General features: G+C 36.6%; 1 protein-coding gene across 3 annotated transcripts in view; it reads left to right on the top strand.

The window, feature by feature from the left end:
* The window catches only part of stet (rhomboid serine protease stem cell tumor), a 235,805-nt gene that overhangs the window by 86,928 nt on the left and 126,243 nt on the right, over window positions 1-22,634 (top strand). The window contains exon 1 of one of the 3 annotated variants that reach the window (XM_073980024.1): window positions 5,079-5,349. The exons of the other annotated variants lie outside the window; for them this stretch is intronic. The gene's annotated coding sequence lies outside the window, so the exon portion shown is untranslated. Of the gene's footprint in view, window positions 1-5,078; window positions 5,350-22,634 lie in introns of those variants that run through there. 3 annotated transcript variants of the gene reach the window in all.

A 22,634-nucleotide genomic window follows, 5' to 3' on the forward strand; every position in this document is an offset into this window, starting at 1 on the left:
TGTCATTAAAACTCATTACGACGGGCCAGCAACGCGGACCGGGGTCTGCTAGTTGAATATATAATTGATAATAACATTAATAAATTTTTCATATACATGCATATATTTGAAATATGGATGTACCTATTTATTACAACATATAAACATTCAGCGACGTGGTCAGAAATGCATCCTTCCGGGCCACCCCTGGCTACGACGGTGTAATCATTTGATTCCAGATACCGATTTCCTGTTGTGATTTCAACTTTGAGGAGAATGTGTTTTATTTTCAAGCGTTCAACGATGTTTCGATTTTATATGGTTCTACGCGTCTGCTGTTGCTATTGTGTTTGGTATTTCTATGCATTTCAATCAAATAAAAACCACCACCATTTATAAATGTGTGTATGTGTATGTTTTTGTGGATTTAGGGTTTTTATTTATATCTCATCTAAACAAATATTTGTTTGCACCCAAACAAGTATTTGGTTGCACTCAAACATATATATGTTTGATGCAAAATATTGGGGCAATACACAACAACACAAGACAGCAGTATGAACAACTCGCAAAACAAGTGAAGAAAACTGCAAGAAAATACAAAAGAAGGTTCCCAGAAAATCTGACAGAAATAGCCGAGGAAGTAGCTAGCCAGAACAACATTAGGAAGCTACACCGGACAATAGATAGTCTTACAAATAGAAGGTTACCAGGAACTGAACACAAAATGATCGCAATGGTATGCTACTAACGAACAATGTGAACAAATTCAAATATGGAGAGAACTTCGAAGAAATTAGTAACGTCTTAAACGCCGCTGAAAATAACGAAATGTACAATAGCAGTCCAATGGAAAATACGCTGAATATTCCGTGTAACCCTCCCAGTTTGAACCAAATAAAGGAGTCAGTAGAAGATCTAAAAATTAACAAAGCAGCAGGAGAAGATGGTTTACCGGCGGAACCTTACCTCATATCAGCTTGGGAGGAAGAAAGACAGCATCAACGTGTGAAGTTACTTTGCTCAACACCATACAAAATTCTAACTGTCATAATACAAAGAATCCCAGAAAATAATCGAAATAATAAGAGCGATGTACGAAGACGCAGAACTTTCAGTTCTTCACAACGGTAACATAAGCCAACCGTTTCTCGTCATCCTACAAGGCCATGAAACTGAATACATCGAAAGCTTCTGCTATCTAGGAAGCGCTGTAAGAATGTGTGGTGGTGGAGAAATGGACGTAGTCAATAGGCTAAACATAGTGAGAGCAGCATTCGGACGACTGCAAGGTATATAGAGAAGCACACATATATCCAGGAAAACCAAGCTTAAAATATTCGAAGCTTGTATAAAATCGATTCTACTATACGACAGTGACGGTTGTATCTAACACCGTCACGCAAAAGCTACAGGTATTAATAAACAAATGCCTCAGGATCATATGCAGGATATACTGGTCCAATACCATAAATAACATAGAGATGTGGATGTTAATGAATCAGGAACACATACAAAAGCAGATTAAACGTAGGAAATGGAAATGGATTGGCCACACCTTAGGAACAAATGTTCATAGCATAACCAGACTGACGGTTAAATTGAATCCCCAAGGATCCAGGTCAACCCGGAAACCCAAGAACTAAGACAAAATAACCTTACATGGAAAATCCAAAAATATCGGCAACTAATCCCAAGACGAGTAACGGGAGAAAACATGGCAGCTGCCCATTTGTTCAGTGTCCACTTGAGATAAAAAATGAACAAATGCCTATCAGAATATTTCCTTGATATATTCCATCCCCACCACCCATATTTGGTATTGACTCTATAAATGAAAACTGGTGTACTTTTTTATCAGATCCTTGTTCACCTATAAGAATGATAAAAGCTTGGTTGGACGTTGGGCTAGTAATCCACCCCGTCAAAACACAGCCTACTATGACAAAGAAAAAGGAAGAAAGCAAACCCCTCAAAAGTTGACCACCCCTGCAAACCTTTAAAGGACAATGATCTGCAAATTTGCACCTGGAATGTCAGGACTCTCTACAGAGTAGGTGCAAATTGCTCGCTGGTGGATTTACTTGCTAAGTATAAAGCTGATATTGTCGTCTTACAGGAAATGCGATGGACAGACGTAAAGACCACAAACGATTACGCACTGTATTACAGCTGTCATGATGCGAAATATGAACTAGGATGGGATTTATGGAAAATCGGAAGCTTGAAACTCTCGTATCCAGACTCACTCCGTGTAAGCTTGAAACTCTCGTCTCCAGCCTCACTCCGTGCGCCCATGCCTCGACCGAAGAGAAAAGTGAACAGAACAAGCATATATTCTACGAGCGCCTAGAAAGAGCATATGACCACTGCACTGGCCATGACATTAAGATTGTTCTAGGACATTTTAATGCCAAAATTGGGACGGAAACATTTTTGGCCCTACGGGCGGCAAGTTCAGCCTTTATGAGGTAAACCAGACAACGGAATGAAGCTAACCGATTTAGCAGCGGCAAAGAACATGGTAGTGAGGACCGCCAGGTTCCAACAGCTCAACATACAAAGGCCACGTGGATACCGCAGATGGGACCCGCATGCTGGAAGACGGCACTCCTTGTCCCGATAATGTGGAAGCGCAGTGGCAAAGAATAGACCACTCTCTCCAAACTAACCTAAAAATTTATGGTACGACCAGGAGTGTCGTAAAGCTACTGAAGAGAAGATCGCGGCATACAGAGCAACCCTGTAATCAGTAGCAACACGAAGCGCGAAGGAAAATTATCGGGAGAAGTGGAGAGATGAGAAGCATATTTTCCGGAAAAAATGGAAGAGCAAGAAAAACGTGAGCGTAAGAAACTCGAGATGTTCAGAAGTTAGAATGATGTCAGAAAATCTTACCAGAGTAGAACACCAGACTGAAGGGTATGGTGCAGGCACATTATCTGGGCGGCGATGAAGATACCCCAGAACCAATCGCAGACTACGTTGAATGTCTAGATTTGCCTAGATAATCGAGATTATGACAGCAATTAATCGGCTGAAAAACAATAAAGCAGCAGGAGCTGATGGGCTGCCCGCCGAACTGTTCAAGACCGGTGGCGAAATGCTGATAAGGAGTATGCATCAGCCGTATATCATGGTGTGAGAAATTAAAAATTCATAAAATATATAGCATAAATTCTATGTAAATGCATATGAATATAGTACATACAGATATACATATGTATGTAAATATGTACCTTTGTTTCAATTTACTCGAATGCTTTCAAAAAGTGGGGTCGGCGGTGCTTGTGAGTAATTAGATCAGCTCTTCTTTTGTACTTGAAATTAGTTAATGCTGTAAATCCGGTAATAATTACTACCAGCTATTCAATCAATACCCAGCAAAAATTTTTGGAAGTGGTTCCATGGGATGCCATGATTTTATTGGATCTTTTGCATTTTGCAACGAGCTGAGAATAGAATCGGATTGTATTCTTTGATATTATAAAAGTTTCGATGTCTGTTCTAGGATGTCAGTTGCAAATACACATGTTTTATAAAAGGTTATTATTGTTATAGTATGTCCTTGTGCATTTCTTGCAATTACATGCTGGAATCCGAATTCAAGTAAATGCAATATATGTCGAATCAGGATGAAACGTTGGATAGGCGAATAAATAATAAATCTGACATAGAATGAAATCAATCAAATCTGGTTTCTCGAAATTTTACCAAAAAGCTATAGTCTTGCCTGCCTAAAGTTCCCACTAATAAATTAAAGTTGTTGTAATAATATATTAAAACAACGGCTATGGGATTTAGCCTTGCTATTTTGAAAAGCAAGAGTTAACAATTTATTTTAGAAACTAATTAAAATTACATTAAAGCTTTAAATATATAAAATAACTTTTGAAAACTCAAGAAAAACCACATTTCAGGTTTCTCTTAAATACAATTGTGAGCACCCCTGCTGTAGAGATCCCTAAAAGCAAGTCAATTTGTAGATCCCCACATTTCTTCCTAACAAAGATGTCAATATTATAAGAAAGGAAAAGTCAATTGTGAAAAATTAACTGTAGAGGGAGTTAACCTCTGTTGCTACGATATTATAGCAACATTCTGTTAAACGAAAACTGTTACTCATTGGAATATTGACAAGAAACACATTAAAACTCAAGTTTGACGGCATTCGCTTCTGATTTTTTTCATTGAATGAACAATAAAAAAGAAAAGAAATAAATTTCAGCCACAAAACACGACGTTAATGTTTTCTGCCACAAGAAATGGGAATCAAAAACGCATGGTACAATAAAGTGGAGGTAGGCCAGGTATGAAAATCACTGAGAAATGTCACCCTGCAGCCATGGCTTAAAACGTCAAATGGCATGGTGCAATAATAATGGTAGATGTACCTGCATAGCTATCCCGTATTACAAAAACATATGGAACTTAGAGCTTCACTTTTTATATGTTAAAAGTGCCATATAATGTAAAAACATTTCTTTAGCTGGGCTCCAGAATATTCTTGTTGGAAAAGTGTTCCAAAAATAGCAAAAGTTCTTCCCAAACTTATGACAGTGAAAAAATGTCATTCACTTTTTTCTACTTGACAAGTTTGGCTAATCTGACATCGTGATTGCTGGCATCCGATTTGCAGATAAATGTCAGCAGAATTTTTACAAAAATTGTAATTTTTACATTCCCGTACTTTTGGAACAAATTTAAATTAATATCAATATTTGATAAATCGTTCATTCGTAAGTTTTGCTAAAAAAATCAACAATTTTATTTTGCCACGCGAATACACATTTTTTGTCCTTGTTTTCAATTTTAAGATATAGTGTTACAGCAGAAGTTTTTTGTTGGAACAATTCAGCGATACATCTACCTTTATGATTGCATAATGTCAAACACAGTACAAAATGTCAACCCTGCTTTTGACAGATTAGGCCATAAAAAGAAAAAAATTGTAATCAGCTGTTAGCTGTGGCCTACCTTTACTTTATTCTACCATGCAAAAACGATTGGCATTGCTGTTATCAATTCCAGTGAGTTGTGTAGCCATCTGTAACCAAAATGTGGAACTATTAGCATATGTTTTTGGAAAATGCATTTCTTCTAGTCTTTATTTCTCTACGTTTTTGTTCCTAAAAACAAAAGAGTATAAATTTCGAAAATTGTATTATAAAATAAAATTACAAACTAAAAGTAATTCACGAAATATAAATTCTTAATGGAGTGAAGTTGGAGCCCAGGTCGAAATCTGATCTGGTGATGCGAAAATAATATAAAAAAGTTTTTGTAAAATGAAACAAAATCAGTTGCCGAAAGCGTATGAAGTGAACTCTGTTGCGGTGCAGCGGCGGTCATTAAACTGCAATTTTGGATGTAAAATTGTTGATGATAATTAAAATGTAGTTACTTCGTGAATTCCTTTGAATCAATAAAGAGTTTTGTTTGTTACGAAAACCATATATCAATACAGCATTTCCCAAACAAGTCGTGAAAATATCATGCCAAAGGGTTGGTTAAGATGACATACCAAAGGGTTCGTGAAAGTGCTATTCTAGGGAATTAGTTAAGATGTCATGCCAAAGAGTCGGTGGTGATGGCATTCCACGGACTTAGTGAATATGACATGCTTAGGATCTGAAAATGGATTGCATCCTTTGGGGGTCACGCTCTTGTAAAAAGAATGAGTAAAGATGCTATTAAAATGGCATTCCATTTCACTTGCACCCATGCTTGAATAGCATCTTTGGCATCGAACATTTTGCTGGGTAGGCGGTTAACACACACACACACACAGAATTAGGCAATCAACTTATAAATCTTTATAAATAATATGTAAGAAAGTATCAGTCAGCTGAGCCGACAGAGATATACCCTCAGCCACGTAGCCGAAGAAAAAAAGTTAACACAATACTTCTGTAGGTTTTTTAGCTGTTGGGAAAATTTTCCAGGATGGAAAGGGCCGCAAAAAACTACATGTTGCAACAAAATTCAGCATGATCCAAGACGAGTGCATTTTTTCCAAACTTTGGGTAGGGTGTACCGATAGGAGTGACCCGATGTAGTACATATTCGGACCTAATACAAATCTGTAGATAATAATTTTTTTTCTTTATTAGTCTATGGGCCATTATTACATGTGTTCTTTTACTATCTGATGGATTTGAAAATGCAAAATAAACTAACTTGGAGGCATAAAAAATATAATTTTCACATTGAAAGTTAATGACAAGAAACTCCTCCCTGAAATTCCATCATCACATTTAACTTTAAGTTTACCGGAACGCTATAAATCTGTTCGGTAAATCCAAACTATAACAAAAGAAGACTTATAATAATGGGGGTATGGATAATTTCCTTACAGACTATATAATTAAATATGTTGTACTTAATTTTCTGAATTTAAATATATTACAATTTTACTTTTCAATTTACAAAGTTTGAGCTAAACCGATTTCTCTCTTAAAGGGTTATTTTACACATTAGCCAGTTTAGGTGGTGCCGGTAGGATTTTCTGGACCTTTTTGGGTCATTATCTCAGGAAGTATGGACTTTCCCACGAAAAAAAAAAAAAATTACAACGTCGTAACAGGGGCCGCAAGTGCAACCTGCTGCGTCACAAATTAATAAGATCAGAGAGGAGTTGTTAAACTATACTTTTTCCAAATTTTGTGTGGGAGGTACTCAAATGAGTGGACCGATATAGTCCATATTAGAACTCGATCTATGCCAGAAAGTAATATTACCAATAGCAAAGTTTGGCTCAATTCGGTTATTCCCTCCTAGAGTTATCATGCCCACAATCTTAGCGAAAAATTTTGAACCTTTGTGGGGGAGGTACCGGAAGGAGTGGACCGATATGGTGTATCTTCGAATTTAAACTAAGTTTGGACAAAATATTGAAAGACCCCAAAATTTTAACCAAATATGTTGATCCGTTCGAGAGTTATCGTGCACTCCAACTACGACACATGGTATTATATGGGTTGTTTGCAGTTTTCGTGCTGATTTCTGAGGATATATAGACTTGCTCCTGAAAAAAATTATATCGTCGTAATGGGGGTAGTGAATACAAGTGGCTGCAACAAAAATCAAAGCGATTCGAGAGCAGGCCTTAAACTGCACTTATGCAAAATTTTGTGTGGGAGGTACCCGAAAGAGTGAACCAATAGGGTCCATATTGGAACCTTATCTATGTCTGGTAGAAATGTCACGATGTGCAAAGTATGGACTAATTCGGTTACTCCCTTCAAGAGTTATCGTGCGGACAATTTTTCCGAACATTTTTGAACTTTTGTGGGGGAGGTACCTGAAAGAGTGGAGCGATATGGCCCATCTTCGAACATAAATCAAATCTGGACAAAATATTTCGATACCCAAAATTTGAACCGAATCGATTGATCCGTTCGAGAGTTATCGTGCGCACCAGCCAGACAGACAGAGGGACGGACATTGCTAGATCGACTCAAAATTGTCTGAACGGATATCGTACAAACATACTTTCGATGAGGCACATTTTTGGCCGTATCAAAGTGTAAATACCCTCTTTAGCCTAAAGGCTGAGGGTATAAAAATCGAATGTCCTTCGTTGATATTTGCATCTGTTGACAACTGCTGGACCGATTTGGATAATTTTTTTGAAATGTTTGTCATAACCCAAATTGGGTTTTTGTGGAAAGAAAATTTGACCCCGGCCAATTTTACGCCCACTTTTTCAATTTCAATTTTTTTAAAGAAACTACTGAACCAATATTCCTGAAATTGTCAGGAAATTTACAGGGATGACCCCGGTGAAATAGACCACATATTTTGTGGAATTTCGGAGGTGTTGGGGAACTTCCCCTATATCCCATTTCTTAAAAATGCTATTTTTAAATAAATAAAAATCAAATGTCTTTCTTTGGAAATTGCATCAGTTGAGAAATAGTCCAACTTAGGTTTTTATTCAATTTCAATTTTTTCTACAAAAACTACTGAACCGATTTTCCTGAAATTGTCAGGGAATTTTCAGGGGAATGTTTTGTTGAACTTCGGAGGGCTTGGGGGTACTTTCCCTATACCCTATTTTTATACCCTCCATCATAGGATGGGGGTATATTAAGTTTGTCACTACGTTTGTAACTACTCGAAATAATCATTGTAGACCCCACAAAGTATATATATTCTTGATCAGCGTGCAATTCTACTTCGATATAGCCATGTCCGTCAGTCTGTCTGTCTGTGGAAATCACTGTAGCGTCCGAACGGATTGACGTAGGTGGATAAAATTTTGGGAAAATCTATTATTTGTACGTAGGACTTTTGGTATTGAAAGCGGGCTATATAGGTCCACGCTTTCGACGTGACGCGTCGTCGTTTTAAGGAATTTTTAAGATATTTCTCCCATTTTACCACCGAATTGGTTGTAATTTGGTATTTTGTGTCTCCAGAGGCCAAAAAACATTCCTACCAAAGTTGGTTTATATAGGTCCACGTTTTGGTGTAGCCCCCATATAACGCCTCATATAAAGTACGCGTCATTTTAATATATTTTGAATGTATTAGTCCCAATTGACAACAGAATCGGTTGTTACTTTGTATTTTGTGTTTCCAGAGGCTAAGAAACATTTCCACCGTAAAGTGTTTATATAGGTCCACGTTTTGATATAGCGCCCATAGGACGATATCTCCCGATTTTCGCTATTTGAAGGTTTTGGCCTCATTGTTACACCGAGATGGCTGAAATTTGGTATTTAGTCTTCGTTGGGAGTATAAAACTTTCCCCCAGAAATTTTTAGGTATAGGTCCACGCCATCATATAGCCCCCATAGAACGGTACCTTCCGATTTTCGGTATTTTGAAGGTTGTGGACATTAATCCACCGAAATGGCTGAAATCTGTGGTGGAGGATATAAAAAGTTCGGCCCGACCGAACTTAACGCTTTTCCTAGTTGTTGTTGTTAGGAAATTTAACCAAGCCCACGTTTACGTATATTCCGGGGTTGACCCCCGGTGAAAATAGGCCACATATTTTGTGGAATTTCCGTGGGGGTGGGGTACTTCCCCTATATACAATTTCTTAAAAATTCTATTAAAATCAAATTCTATTAAAAATCAAATGTCTTTCGTTGGTAATTGCATCAGTTGAGAAATAGCCCAACTTAGGTTTTCATTTGAAGAAAATGTGACCACTCCCACGTTTTTCAATATCAATTTATTCTACAAAAACTACTGAACCTATTTTCCTAAAATTGTAAGGGAATGTTCAGGGGAATGTTTTGTTGAACTTCGGAGGGCTTGGGGTACTTTCACGATACAAGAAACATATAAAAAACGCCAACCCTCCTAATTGTGAGACCGGGCACCGTCGAAATGTTGTTTATTGCTGTAGTATGCAATACCAACAAATTAGTTACGTGTTTTTTCGTTGAGAATCGGCGAACGCATAGCAGTGGGAAAGATTTGGTTTTGTTTGCAAGTGAAGTTGCTCGAGTTTAGGTAGTGCCAAAGAAATTCTCGATCAGAGTGTTTCTTTGCGCACGTATCTATTTGAGCGAGCAATTGACACTTGGGTATAAAAAGTTTCTTGTTGAAAAACAAGAAACAAGGGAACTGATGAAGATCTGTGGCGAGATCTGAAACTGTAGTCTTCCCTGCCTTACCCCTTGGTGAACATCGCCAATTTTCCCACAAATAAATTAAAGTTTAAACTTTTTTTAAATATGTTATATTTAAATATTTTTTAAATATGTTATATCTACAAAACTACTGAACCGATTTTGAAATTACATTGTCTCCTAGCTACCGGTGACAATAGGCTGCTATTTTGTTGAATATTTAAAAAAACGCCAAATTTGCAATAATAACGAATGTATAAATTTACGATTTAATATAGAATCTAGGTAACTCTTTCGGGGTGTGAAGACCCGACCACGCCTACTTTTTAAAATATGTTATATCCCCAAAACCACTGAACCGATTTCCATAAAATTTGCAGTAAATGCTCCAGGTTTGCCGTGGTAATGAGGAGGTGTGGTACCTTCCCAAGGCTTTTCCTTTAAACGCTATATGTATATGCAAAACTTATGATTATATCGATTTCATAAATATCTTATATCTTGAAAACAGATGACCATGAAATCTTCAGAAAATGTTCAGGAAGGTCCCGTGGACAAAAAGGCTATCTATGTATTTATGAATTTCAGGGGCCTATTGTTTTACAATCGCTATATTTGCTAAATTTATGAATGCATCGACTTGCAAATTAATTTTCGTGACAACGGTGCCCGAAGTCCCGACCACTGCCACTTTTTAAGCATGTTATATCTCGGAAACTTACCAACCGGTTTTCATGAAATTTTGTGGAATGTGGCGTGGTACATGTAGGCATGAATTTCGGAGTTGGCACGGTATCTCCCGTATTAAGAAAGACGATATATTTTCAAATGGTGAGGTTCAACGGTACATCAGCCATGAAAAACTAAAAACATATAAGTCTCAATAAACAGGGGAATTCGACTTAACCATTTCTTTTAAGTTTTATAATTAGATCGTTTTAGGATAAATATAGGGGACATAGTCGATAATAAATCCTAAATTCGACGTCAATGGTCGAAAAAATCCGACAAAGTCTGTGAGAGAAAAGAAAGGCTACAGACAAAATCTGTTGATAAATTTAAAATCCTCAATGAATAACTCGGTTTGACAATGGACCCGAAGAAATGCGGTAGAAAATACCAAGTCCATAAAAAATTGTCATTTAAACTCAATATGAAGGCCAGAAACGCGGACCCGGGTCTGCAAGTATACAATATAATTCCGATAATTAGTAATCCATGAGGCCAGTCTTGTTTTACATGTTACCTGGGCAAAAATGCGAAAAAGCACTTATATACATATATTAGTGTACGAATTATTATGCAAATGCTATCTTTAAAACTATTATTTATAATAAAGTTCTATTCAAAGAGTTTTAGATAATTGGAACAAGACGCTCATTCAATTTCCAGCTCACTAACACGTGTCAATAATAATATCTGATGGTGGTGGTTGGTGGCGTGCTGATGATTATGCCGATATGGTAAATACCTGCAGATTGCATCCATCCACCTGCCAAAAACAACAGCAACAACATTGATAATTACATATGGATGTCCTACCTCATTGTGTGTTTACATGTTATAGACCGATATCATATCATGGAAATTATCACATGGATGAATGAGTCAACCAACACCGACAACGAAAACGAATGTCTTTATGCATGTCTGCCTTTAATGGCGGGATTGACGGTTGGTTGGATGATTACTTTGATGGGGTACATGGGGTGGGTGTTTTATGTCGATTATGTTGGCTAATGTTAATTACAATAATGATGGTATGTAAACCAAGAGAATGCATTATTTCATCAAACCATGATTGACTCTTCTATTTCGTTGGAATAATGTGGCTTAGATTGTGTAGCATGGTCTGAATTTCACGGTCTCAATTGTTGCTGCTGTAATTAGGTTTAATTTAAAATGGAACCTAAAACAATTAAGATTATACCAACAACAGGCAATACATTCCTTAACTAGTTATTAGTCCTCGCTCAATTCACCAAAACACAGACACTTGATGCTTTTGGTTTTTCAAACCGGTAGTTGGTTGGATTGTCAAACACGACATGTGTCAATTTTGACGACAACAATTACAGTTGACAAAAAATAAAAACATATGTAGTTCTATTTCCGGTGTGGTAGATAGAGCACGTGTTTGAAGATTTCTGTAATTAATGTTATTGCCCACAGAAATAGTTATGTTTCATTAAGTTTCGAGTGGAATAAAAAATGTAACGGATATGCAACAAAAAGTGCGTTGAATGTTTGAACTTAACATTTGTATTAAGGGCCCGTTTCACTATGTCGAAAGTAAATGATTGCGAACAAAAAACACCTAAACTTTGGTTTTCGTGGCAATATTGACTTTGTGTTTGCTTTAAAACAACTATATATTATTGTTCCACAAACATCCCATACGGGACAAGGGAGACTTCTCTCATATCAATGAGTGCACCCCGATTCATATTAGCTCAATGATATGGGACGTACAGTTTATCGACGAGTCCGAACGGCGCGTCCTAAGACACCACTTGTAGAGAAGTTTTACATGGCTGAAATACTCAAAAAATGTCGCCAACATTACTGAGGGGTACTTTGCCAACGTTGAAAATTTTGATGTTTGCCTGGCCGGGGAATCGAACCCACGACCTTCAGCGTGCAAGGCGGGTGTGCATACCATTGCACCACGCTGGCACCACTTTAAAACAACTACAACATTTAAAAATCGTACACGAGTTTAGTTGTTTTTCTTTCGTTTTCATTTTCGTTCGACATAGTGAAACAGGCTGTAAGTTCTTTTTCTGATTGCGAACGGCAATATTAACTTTGTGTTTGCTTTAAAACAACTACAAAATTAAAAATCGTACACGAGTTTAGTTGTTTTTCTTTCGTTTTCATTTTCGTTCGACATAGTGAAACAGGCTGTTTGGGAGGAATATGAATTCATACCTACGGAGTCCTCACAGGAGTAGTTCCAAATACGTATAGAAACAAAGACAGAAACAAATGCATTTTCAAAAAAAAAAAACATTTGATAATAGTTCAAAATTTTGGTTATAGATGGCTAACCAATTGACTGGAAAGACAACAGATTAGATAACAGCAATGTTAATCATTTTTGTTTCACATTTGTCCCCATAAAAACAATAACAATTACGAGGGCAGTTCGTAAACTTCTTAGCCTAGCACAAAAAGCGCGGTATGAACAGAAAAAAGTTAAGTGTTTTGGAAACTTCCATCTCTGTTATGAACACATGTTAAATTTTCTTTCGATCTGGGAACTCCTTCATATAGAAACAGGTGTTCAAAAAAGACGCATCCGCAATTTTTTTACAATGGAAAAATTAACATTTGTGGTCAAGTATTACACCGAGATATTTAGCTTCAGTGAAGCTTTCCGTCTAAAATCGGTAGTGAGAAGTTATAAATTTACTGTTAATATGGTCTGGTGCTTTTTTATTCGATCTGGCAACCATCCTGATCGAGTTCTGCTGTAGGTAATATTTATTGTAATTGATGGCAGTCCATTCTGTTGAACTAAAAAACTAATAAAACGTCATTGTTACATTGTTACTTGGTCCATATGGTAACCCTCTTAGTAGAGATATTATATACCTAATAATAGGTGTGTTCGTTTACTCGATAATTTGTACAAATTTGTACAAGTCCAGTAACTTCTTGTAAGCGACTAAGGTCTTTTGCATTGTACTGTAGAGTAAACGAACAACATCCAGTAACAATTCGTACAAATTTTGAGTAAACGAACACACATATTGTTAATACTGGTTAGTACGTAATCCTTATTAAGAATAAAATTCATAAAATGTTGTGATTTTTAAGCATTTGCCGAAAGCATGTGGTATTTTGGAAAATTCATTACATTTTGGAAACATTTGTTTGACACCTTGCATTACATGTTAATTATTAGTTTTGGTTATAATTGCTGAACTACGTGGGTTATTTTTTATACTCTCGACATTTATGCTAACGAGGGTATATACACTTTCATACGGGCAAAATGTGCCTCATCGAAATAATGGTGTAACCACAAGTATGTTTGGACGAAATGTGTTTCAGACAATTTGGAGTCGATTTAGCAATGTCCGTCCGTCTGTCTGGCTGGCTGGTGCGCACGATAACTCTCGAACGGATGAACCGATTTGGTCCAAAATTTGGCTTTCGCAATATTTTTTCCAAACTTAGTTTAAGTTCGAAGATGGGTTATATCGGTCTACTCCTTCCGGTGCCTCCCCCACAAAAGTTCGGAAATGTTCGGAAAATTTGTGCGCTCGATAACTCTTGAATGAAGTAACCGATTTGGTCCATACTTTGCATATCGTGAAAATTTCTGCCAGACTTAGATGAGGGTCCAATATGGACTCAATCGGCCCATTCCTTCGGGTACCTCCCACACAAAATTTCGGAAATGTTCAGTTTAGGACCTGTTCACTAATCGCTTCGATTTTTGTTGTAGCAACTTGCATTCCCTGCCCCCCATATAACGGTATAAACTTCATCAGGGGCAAGTCCATACTAGCCTGAAAGGTACAAAAAAAGCCCTATGACACCGTGTGTAGTGGTTGAAGCGCAAGATAACTCTCGAAAGGATCTGCCGATTCGGTCCGCAATTTTGTCTTTGTAATATTTTGTGCAAACTGAGTTTAATTTCGAAGATAAGCCATATCGGTCCACTCCTTTAGGTACCTCCCCCGCAAAAGTTCAAAAATGTTCGGAAAAATTGTGCACACGATAACTCTTGATGGGAGTGATCGATTTGGTCCATACTTTACACATCCTAAAATATGTACCAGATATATATCAGTTTCGAATATGGACTATATTTGTCCACTCCTTCAGGTACCTCCCACACAAAATTTTGGATAAATTCACTTTAAGACCTGTAGTGGGATTCTGTAACTCATTTTTGATGTTATCGATAATTGTCGGTAAAATTAAAATGCTTATAATTTCGATAATTAACGAAATTTTTCGGTAAGTTAACGATGAATAAAAAGTAGTCGCTAGCCTCTACCGACACAAACAGTGATGCCAACTTTCCTTTATGTTTTTAGTCATAGTTTTGCGATTTAATTTTACCGATTTTTGTCGGTAACAGCAAAAATGAGTTACAGAATCCCACTACTGCTCTCGAATCACTTTGATTTTTGTTGAAGGAACTTGCATTCGCTGCCTCAATTACGGCAGTAAAATTTTTTTCAGGGGCAAGTCCATACTTCTTGAGAAAACAGCCCGAAAGTTGTAAAAAACCCCTATGGCACCATATGTAGTGGCTGGAGGGCTCGAAACGAATATATTACCGAATATAGCTATATTATTTTTTTCGCAGGCTAGTCTATCGCAGCCCTATCTATCGATATCCCCGCAAATTTTTGAGCTTTAATCCTATCCATACTTTTATCGGTGCATACGGCCAAACTTTTGAAAACCCCCCTAAATACATAAGTTTTTTTTTGGAAAAAGTATTTCAATCCGCACAGGCTGAGGGTATATCTCAGCAAAGCCGACTGATACTTTTTTGCTTGTTATTTATATATTCAATCTGGTCTTAAACAAGTCATCCAACTAATTTGTCATTTTCACTAATTAATGCATCAAAAGTGTTCGTTTTCTTAGTGTGAAAACAATTACTTGACAAACATACCCGAAGCGAAAAGAGAGATTTTTCTCAAATCAATAATCGCAACCGGATTCATATTAGCCTAATGAAATGGGACCAGGGTTTCGGAGTCGAGGTATTTTTGGCTCGACTCCGACTCCGACTCCAGACGAGTTTTTTTCACGACTCCGGCTCCGACTCCGACTCCGGGTCGACTCCGAGAGTAAAATCCTATACCAATAAAAATGAATAAAATTTGCACAAAATGGTAACTTTTTCCTATATTTTGGGCCTATATAGGCTAATGTGTTAATTTTTCCTTACATATTCATTAGAAAGGACATTCGTTCGAATACATTCGAACATATCAATATTGTTTCTGCCGAATCTTACATTGAAAACAAGTGAGCAAAGGCTATAGTCGGGACAGGGCCGACCATGTGATACCCTACACCACTACCCCCGTGCATAAGCTTTTCACTGGTAAACATTTCTTTTAGGGAATATAAACCGACTACCACCAAAAATAATATGCCTCTTTGTCTCTGGGACCCCCACAAGCAACCAAAATTTCGTGACCATCCAATAAAAATTACGACCTGTAGCTTGATTGCAAAAAAGGGAAGAATTGGATGCATTACCGACTATTGTGGTATCTCCCTTGTTTGACCACCTTCGCCAACCTGCTTTACACTAACGTAAAGGTAATATTTTCTTTTTCCATTGACAGGCTTTGCCATTGGAATACCCCTACTAGAAGCCAATATATCTACAAAGAATAAAACTTTGAATTTGTCTCCAAATGAGTTTTTCCCCATTCCGACCCCTAAATATTATCCGACTATCACCAAAATCAATAGGCTTCTTCTAATGTGGGACCCGCATCAACTCCCAAAAAATTCGTGACGATCCGATCAAAATTGCGACCTGTGGCGTGATTACAATAAAATCGGAAAATGGGATGCAGTACCGACTATTGCGATATCTCTGTTGTTTGAGCAGCTACGACAACCTCCTTTACATCGCTGTAAAGGTGATATTTTCTACTTTCCTTGCCAGATTTTGCTTTTTATTTACCTCTTAAAGAAACAGAGATATTGGCTTTGAAATAAAACGTTGACCTTTCTCGAAATAAGTGTTTGCCTATTCCGACCCCTGAATATTATCCGACCATCATCAAAATCAATAGGCTTCTTTCTTCTTGGGACCCCCATTAACCCCCAAAATTTCGTAACCATCCGATCAAAATTGCGACCTGTAGCGTGACTACAAAAAAATCGGAAAATGGGATGCATTATCGACTATTGCCATAACATTGCTATTTGACCACCTACGAAAACCTACTTTACATCGTTGTAAAGGTGATATTTTCTACTTTCCTCTCCAGGTTTTGCTTTTGATATACCTCTTAAAAAAACAGAGATATTGGATTTGAAATAAAATGTTGACTTTTCTCCAAATAAGTGTTTGCCCATTCCGACCCCTAAATATTATCCGACCGTCACCAAAATCAATATGCTTCTTCATCTGTGAGACCCCCATTAACCCTCAAATTTTCGTGACGATCCGACTAAAATTGCGACCTGTAGCGTGATTTCCAAAAAATAGAAAAATGGGATGTATTACCGACTATTGCGATATCTCCGTTATTTGGTTACCTACGCCGACCTAGTTTGCATCATTGTAAAGACGGGATCTTCTACTTTCATAGTCAGGCTTTGTTTTTGGAAATTTTTCAACCAAAGCTGTGATATTTGTCAATATAATTAAAATCGCAAAAATGAAAATTGGGGTTTTATTTGCTACTATTGCGATATCTTCGTTGTTTGATTACCTACGAGCACTTACTTTACATCATTAGAAAGGCGATATTTTCTGCTTTCATTGTCAGGTTTTGCTTTTGGTATACCCCATATAGAAGATGAGATATTGACTGTGGAAAAAAACGTTGTCTTTTTATCCACCTAAGTTTTTTGCTTTTTCCGACCCCTAAATATTATCCGACCACCACCAAAATCAATAGGCTTCTTCCCCTCCGGGACCCCCATCAACATACAAAATTTCGTGACGATCCGATCAAAATTGCGACCTGTAGCGTGATTACAAGGTTTAGATGGACAGACGGACAGACGGACGGACGGACGGACTGACGGACGGAAACACATAGCCAGATCGACTCAGCTCGTCGAGACATTCATTTTGGTATATATAAGTATGGGTCTGCGACCATTATTTCGATGCGTTACAAACATTTTGGCCAAAACCAACTTATAATACCCTCCCCACATAGTGGTGTAGGGTATAAATAGCAAAGATAGAACGTTTTTGTTGGTTTTCCTTTTTTCACGAGTATATTCTGGACGGAATTCTTCCGCGTGAGAAAATCGTTAAAGTTTCAAACTGGATGTAAGCCAACATTTTAGTGTGCTTAGCCTCAAAAGGAGACCCCCAGTTGTGAAGCTCAATAACAGCCATTTTTCTTGATTTTTTTCCGAGAAAACTACGTAACTTTTTGGCAGTTATGTTTTTTTCAACTGAAAGAGAAAAATATTACGAAGTATTGAGACCGTCTACGAAACCCTGTTTTTATTCAAGAATTCTGGGGTGCCGACGTTAGCTCGAAAACTAATAAACCAATTGTCATAAATTTTGGTGGCCGATTTCGAGAAAAACACAGTTTATGCGGCAAATAAAATAAATTAAATTGTTCCAATCCAACGCTCACACTAAGGCAATATTGTTCCGATCGACTTACAAAGTTTACAACCTATTCTATGATATTTACACATTCTAATTTTTTCTGAAATTTATACACATTTTGAACATTGGTGTGGAAATATTTGAGATATAGTGTGTATTTTACCCAGCACGTAGGAAGATGGAAGTTTTCGGGAACTGAAAAATTAGCACACGATGAGATTTCGTGCATGAAAATATTCTACAAAAATGTTGCTAGGAAAACTTTATGTAGGGTCGGCCCACTAGGACAAGAAATCGATATTACCATGTTTTCACTTCTTTATCACTTTTACCCGATCCTTTCTCATGAAAACTTTGATTATACATATATTTCATTGAATTTCGTATGTGATTGTGTAGAAAACTCGGATACACATGAACTATATCTGTTCCTGGCGGACAGATCCGGTTATTTGAATGTCTACATCTAAACCCCTCACCGAGTATATAGAAAGAAAGGTTCCTCACTGAAAACATGTCATCTAAAAATGATGAAACCATGTCTCCAAACAGAGATATAAAGCTATTTTCTCAATGAGGAATGGGGTCAATAAAAAAATGCATTACGTCATAAGTCAGAAATTTCAGCTATGGTATCCTTTGGGGTTCTCAATTGGGGCTTTCATTCCGAAAAGGAATTCTTCCACCACTAGATCTTGAATTCCATTTTGTGCCGCAGGGTATTCAGTAAGATTTCCCATAGAGACCACACTCTCTTTTATGGAAGACAAGGATGACTTCTCATAAAAAACTGGATGAGAATACCAATAGCCCTTTGTGAGAAGAGCAGTAAGACTTCTGACGAAAGAGGTTACAAGTCCAATCTTAATTATGACTTTTGTTTGCAAAAATGTAAAGAATCAATTGGATCAACAAAATAGGGATGAATAGACTACACTTCAGATGATAGTAAATATCCTGTGAATCGTCCCTTAACTTAGTATACTATACCATTTGCATATATGTTTTCTTATACATAACTTAAAAAAATGATTTTTAAAAAAAATTTTCTTGTTCCAAATTTTATGTTATACTTCTATAACGTGGATTTTGCCCGGAGTCGGAGTCGAGTTATTTTTTTCGACTCAGACTCCGACTCCGACTTCAGCAAAATTGCTCGACTCCGACTCGTAGACTACGACTCCGACTCCGACTCCGAAACCCTGAATGGGACCTCCTTTTTATCGCCGAGTTCGAACGGTGAGTCAATTGAAACCATTTCTATAGATTTATTATATCCCAGCAAAAAAATCATCCCAAAATAATGGATTTGTAGTACTTTTTAGTAGTCGTATCTACTTACAAAATCTAATCTTATCTAATCATATTTTTATTATATTTTATCCCGCTGTCTGCTGGATTTGATCTTACGAACTTCTGATTTGTAGCCGAACACACTACACACTAGGCCACGCTTACGAAAATTAAGGATTGTTTAAACGCTTAAATTTGCTTGCATGTGCACCACCAATTGTTCTTTGTTTTTTTTTTTAACAAAAAGTACCCGGCCGGCGGTGAGCGTTGAACACACAACCCTCGGATTTATAGTCGGACACACGCGCTATGTGCCATCGTACTCATAACTTAGTAAGGAGTAAAATAGGTAGTTATTTTTGTTTGCATTACTTTGTAATGGGTTTTTTTTGGGATAGTTGATGTACTTTTTGAACATCAAAAAAAAAAAAAAAATATATATATATATAACGTTGAGCCGAGATGACAATTTTTATAAAAGTTTACATTTAAATTTTGTGCAAAAATATTTGTTCTTCCTGATGTATATTTTAACAATAAAATATTTGGGTGAACTACTTGCGTATATCATATATGTATGTATGCATGTACGTGCATGTGTACGCACGTAATAATGACTTTAATTAAATCCCTCAAAAATATCAAATTTCATTACATCTGTTCCTGCGTACAATTTTATTGAATACTCAAGATTTATGTTGTTATGGAATTTTTAAATGAACATTTTCAAATCGAACAAATACAACAATTGCAAGCACCAAACAAAAGACTTTGCCAAATCTACGCATTTTTATCCGGCTGCCTATTCTTTTGAGTGAGTCTCCCCACTTAATGAAGACATTCAGCATAACCTTGTCGTGTGTTTTCGTTTTTTTAAAGACGTCAAATTGAAGTAAGGATCCCTATTTGGCTGTTTACTCGGCTTCTGTTGTGTTGTTTGATTTTGTTTTGCATCCTGACTGCTGATGATTCTGTGCGGAAATATTCTCGTGTCATTCGATTTCCGGTTGGGAGGGATTCCTTTTTTATTTCTGTTTACTTTTCATTTCACATTTCATAAAAATCAACATTATTACGGTTGGCAAAGGACCCTCGAAATAATAATGTTGAAGAAAGAAATTAAAAAAATAATCGATTCGAAACTAAAAAAACATCTGCACCTGGGCGTTAATGTTGATAGGTGGGTTGTTTGCGGTATGGCCAATCTGCTTGTAATTATTATTTCTTTTGCAATAATTAAAAGTTGACTTTATGCGGAATTGTTTACCGAACTCAATGCGTTGTTTTTTATGATCACAAAAAGAGTAAGTATGGCGGAGGGGTGAAACTATATGGAACATGGGTATGAGAAGGTAAAAGAAGGCTTATGAATCATTTTGATAAGTTCTCAAGGAAATGAAATTAATGAATGCTAAGGTTAAAGGAAGGGAAAATCCATCGAAATATGGATTGCTGAATAAAGAACATAGATTTACGTATAATATACAAATTGGCATTGAGCTTCAATATAATACTTCCATATAAAAGAAGGGACTTCTCTCATATTGCTGAATGAAGTCGGATTTTATTAAAGAAATATTAAAAAGTCGTTCTTTAAATGTAAATTTTGTACAAACATATGTACATACATATGTTTTCCTCTTTGTGCTACTAATATAGTCGTCGTTGTTATGTCTTATTCCAATGTGTCAAATATCGTTTATCGATATATGAACTTTGAATATATTTTCCCCCAGTAGTCTTGCTCCCCAAAAATTATACTGTCATTGATGTTAAAGTGTAATTCTTTGTTGTCCTATTTTGTATTTTAGCTTATCTTTTGTATTATTGGCCCCTGCCGATGACAAATTAAACGGAAGTCTGATAAAGGTGCAAAACGAACTTCCGTTGAAATCAAGAAATATATTTGCATGTCTTCTGGTATGTCGAATTTTAAGAAATACCACGGTGTGTGTTTTTCTTTGTGGCACGCTTTGACATCACATTTAAATACAGATGCATTCTGATTGACATCTTGTTTGTTGTTGGTAAACATTTCATACATTGTTTACCTGAAGATTGGCGTTGCTCGCGCAAAAAAGGTGCGTTTATTTGACATTGCAAAGGCAAAGAATGTCCTGGGTTCTTATTGCTTCATTTTGCTTTTGTAATTTAAGGAAAACATTTTTTGCAATAGCTGTGTCGCCCGTAGGCGACGTAAGAATGATTGAAGAAATGTTGAAGCTATCTAGGAATTGTTCTAATTTTGGTTTGTATTAAGTGTGCGTGCATTGAAATTCCATATTGAAGTGATTGAATTTTAGATATGTGCCAGAATACTTGCAAATTGTATCACTTTGAACGAATACGTATGTATGTCTGCTTCAACGACCTCTATTTTCAGGCTTTATACATCTGCCCCAACATTGTCTAATGACTTTGTTAGGGATACCAACAATTTCAATGAAGTTTTTATTACTTTCATCTCCCCCCGCCGTAATAAAGTTTGAAACCTTTGTTTCCAAAATTATGTTTTTCCCCTTTTTGCCACTGTTTCTTTTTCTTCCTGCTTTATGTTTGTTGTTTTTTTATGCATCCACTAATTACTTAAATCAACACATTTTTCATCAAGGACATCAGGTCCATGGACTTTCATCTGCGGTCTTTGTACATGGCATTCTTTGATCATGAATAATTACAATTACTCAAATAATGACCATTCCCACCCTTTGACTCCCGTATCTCTTTTGTTTTTGAAAGGGCATTTCCCTTATCGTTTTAACGATTGTAATTATCCCGATGCTTAATGATAAGTGTCCAAATGATTAATTTACTCCTTATTTTTTAGAGAATAAAATTGAGCTTGGCGAGTTGTACACTTACTGTTGGACAAGTGAGAAGAGCAACACCGTCGCCAGGAACCAAATGACAAATTACATTTTAAATACCAACAGGCACTTCCTTCGTTTTTAATTTCAGTTTATTTAATAGAAATGTTTGGATGTGGGAAGGTATCTAATATTTATCGGTAAAGAACGTTTGTTTATTTGAGTTTTTGCACAGATATACATTACAACAAAGTGCCCGCTACTTCGTATGTGGGAAGCGAACAAAAAAACTATATTTAATATGGAAATGGTAAAAATTTGGTAGTGCTAATACCTATATTAGTTGAAATTTAATTTCATTTAAGTGGTACGAACCACTTTAGTTAGATTTTCCAAAAAATCGGCCGCACAGTGGTTCAGGAAATGATTTTCCTGGCCAAAACCCCAATTTTTTTGTCGTCGCCGATTGTTTCTATATAGGTTTCGATAGCAAATATATTGAAACTTAGGCAACCAAAAATTTTGTTAAAAATATTGGCGAGCTGTTAAAGACAATTTTTTTTCGCAATTTACAATTTTTGCAAATTTCTGGAGAAAGAAAAAGCTTTTTCTCGGAAACTATAAAATATATTGTGTTCATTGTTATTTCGTTAGGTAGGCAGAATT

This window comes from Musca autumnalis, unplaced genomic scaffold (assembly GCF_047663935.1).
Source record: "Musca autumnalis isolate F117 unplaced genomic scaffold, ASM4766393v1 scaffold_4, whole genome shotgun sequence".
Taxonomy (NCBI): Eukaryota; Metazoa; Arthropoda; class Insecta; order Diptera; family Muscidae; genus Musca; species Musca autumnalis.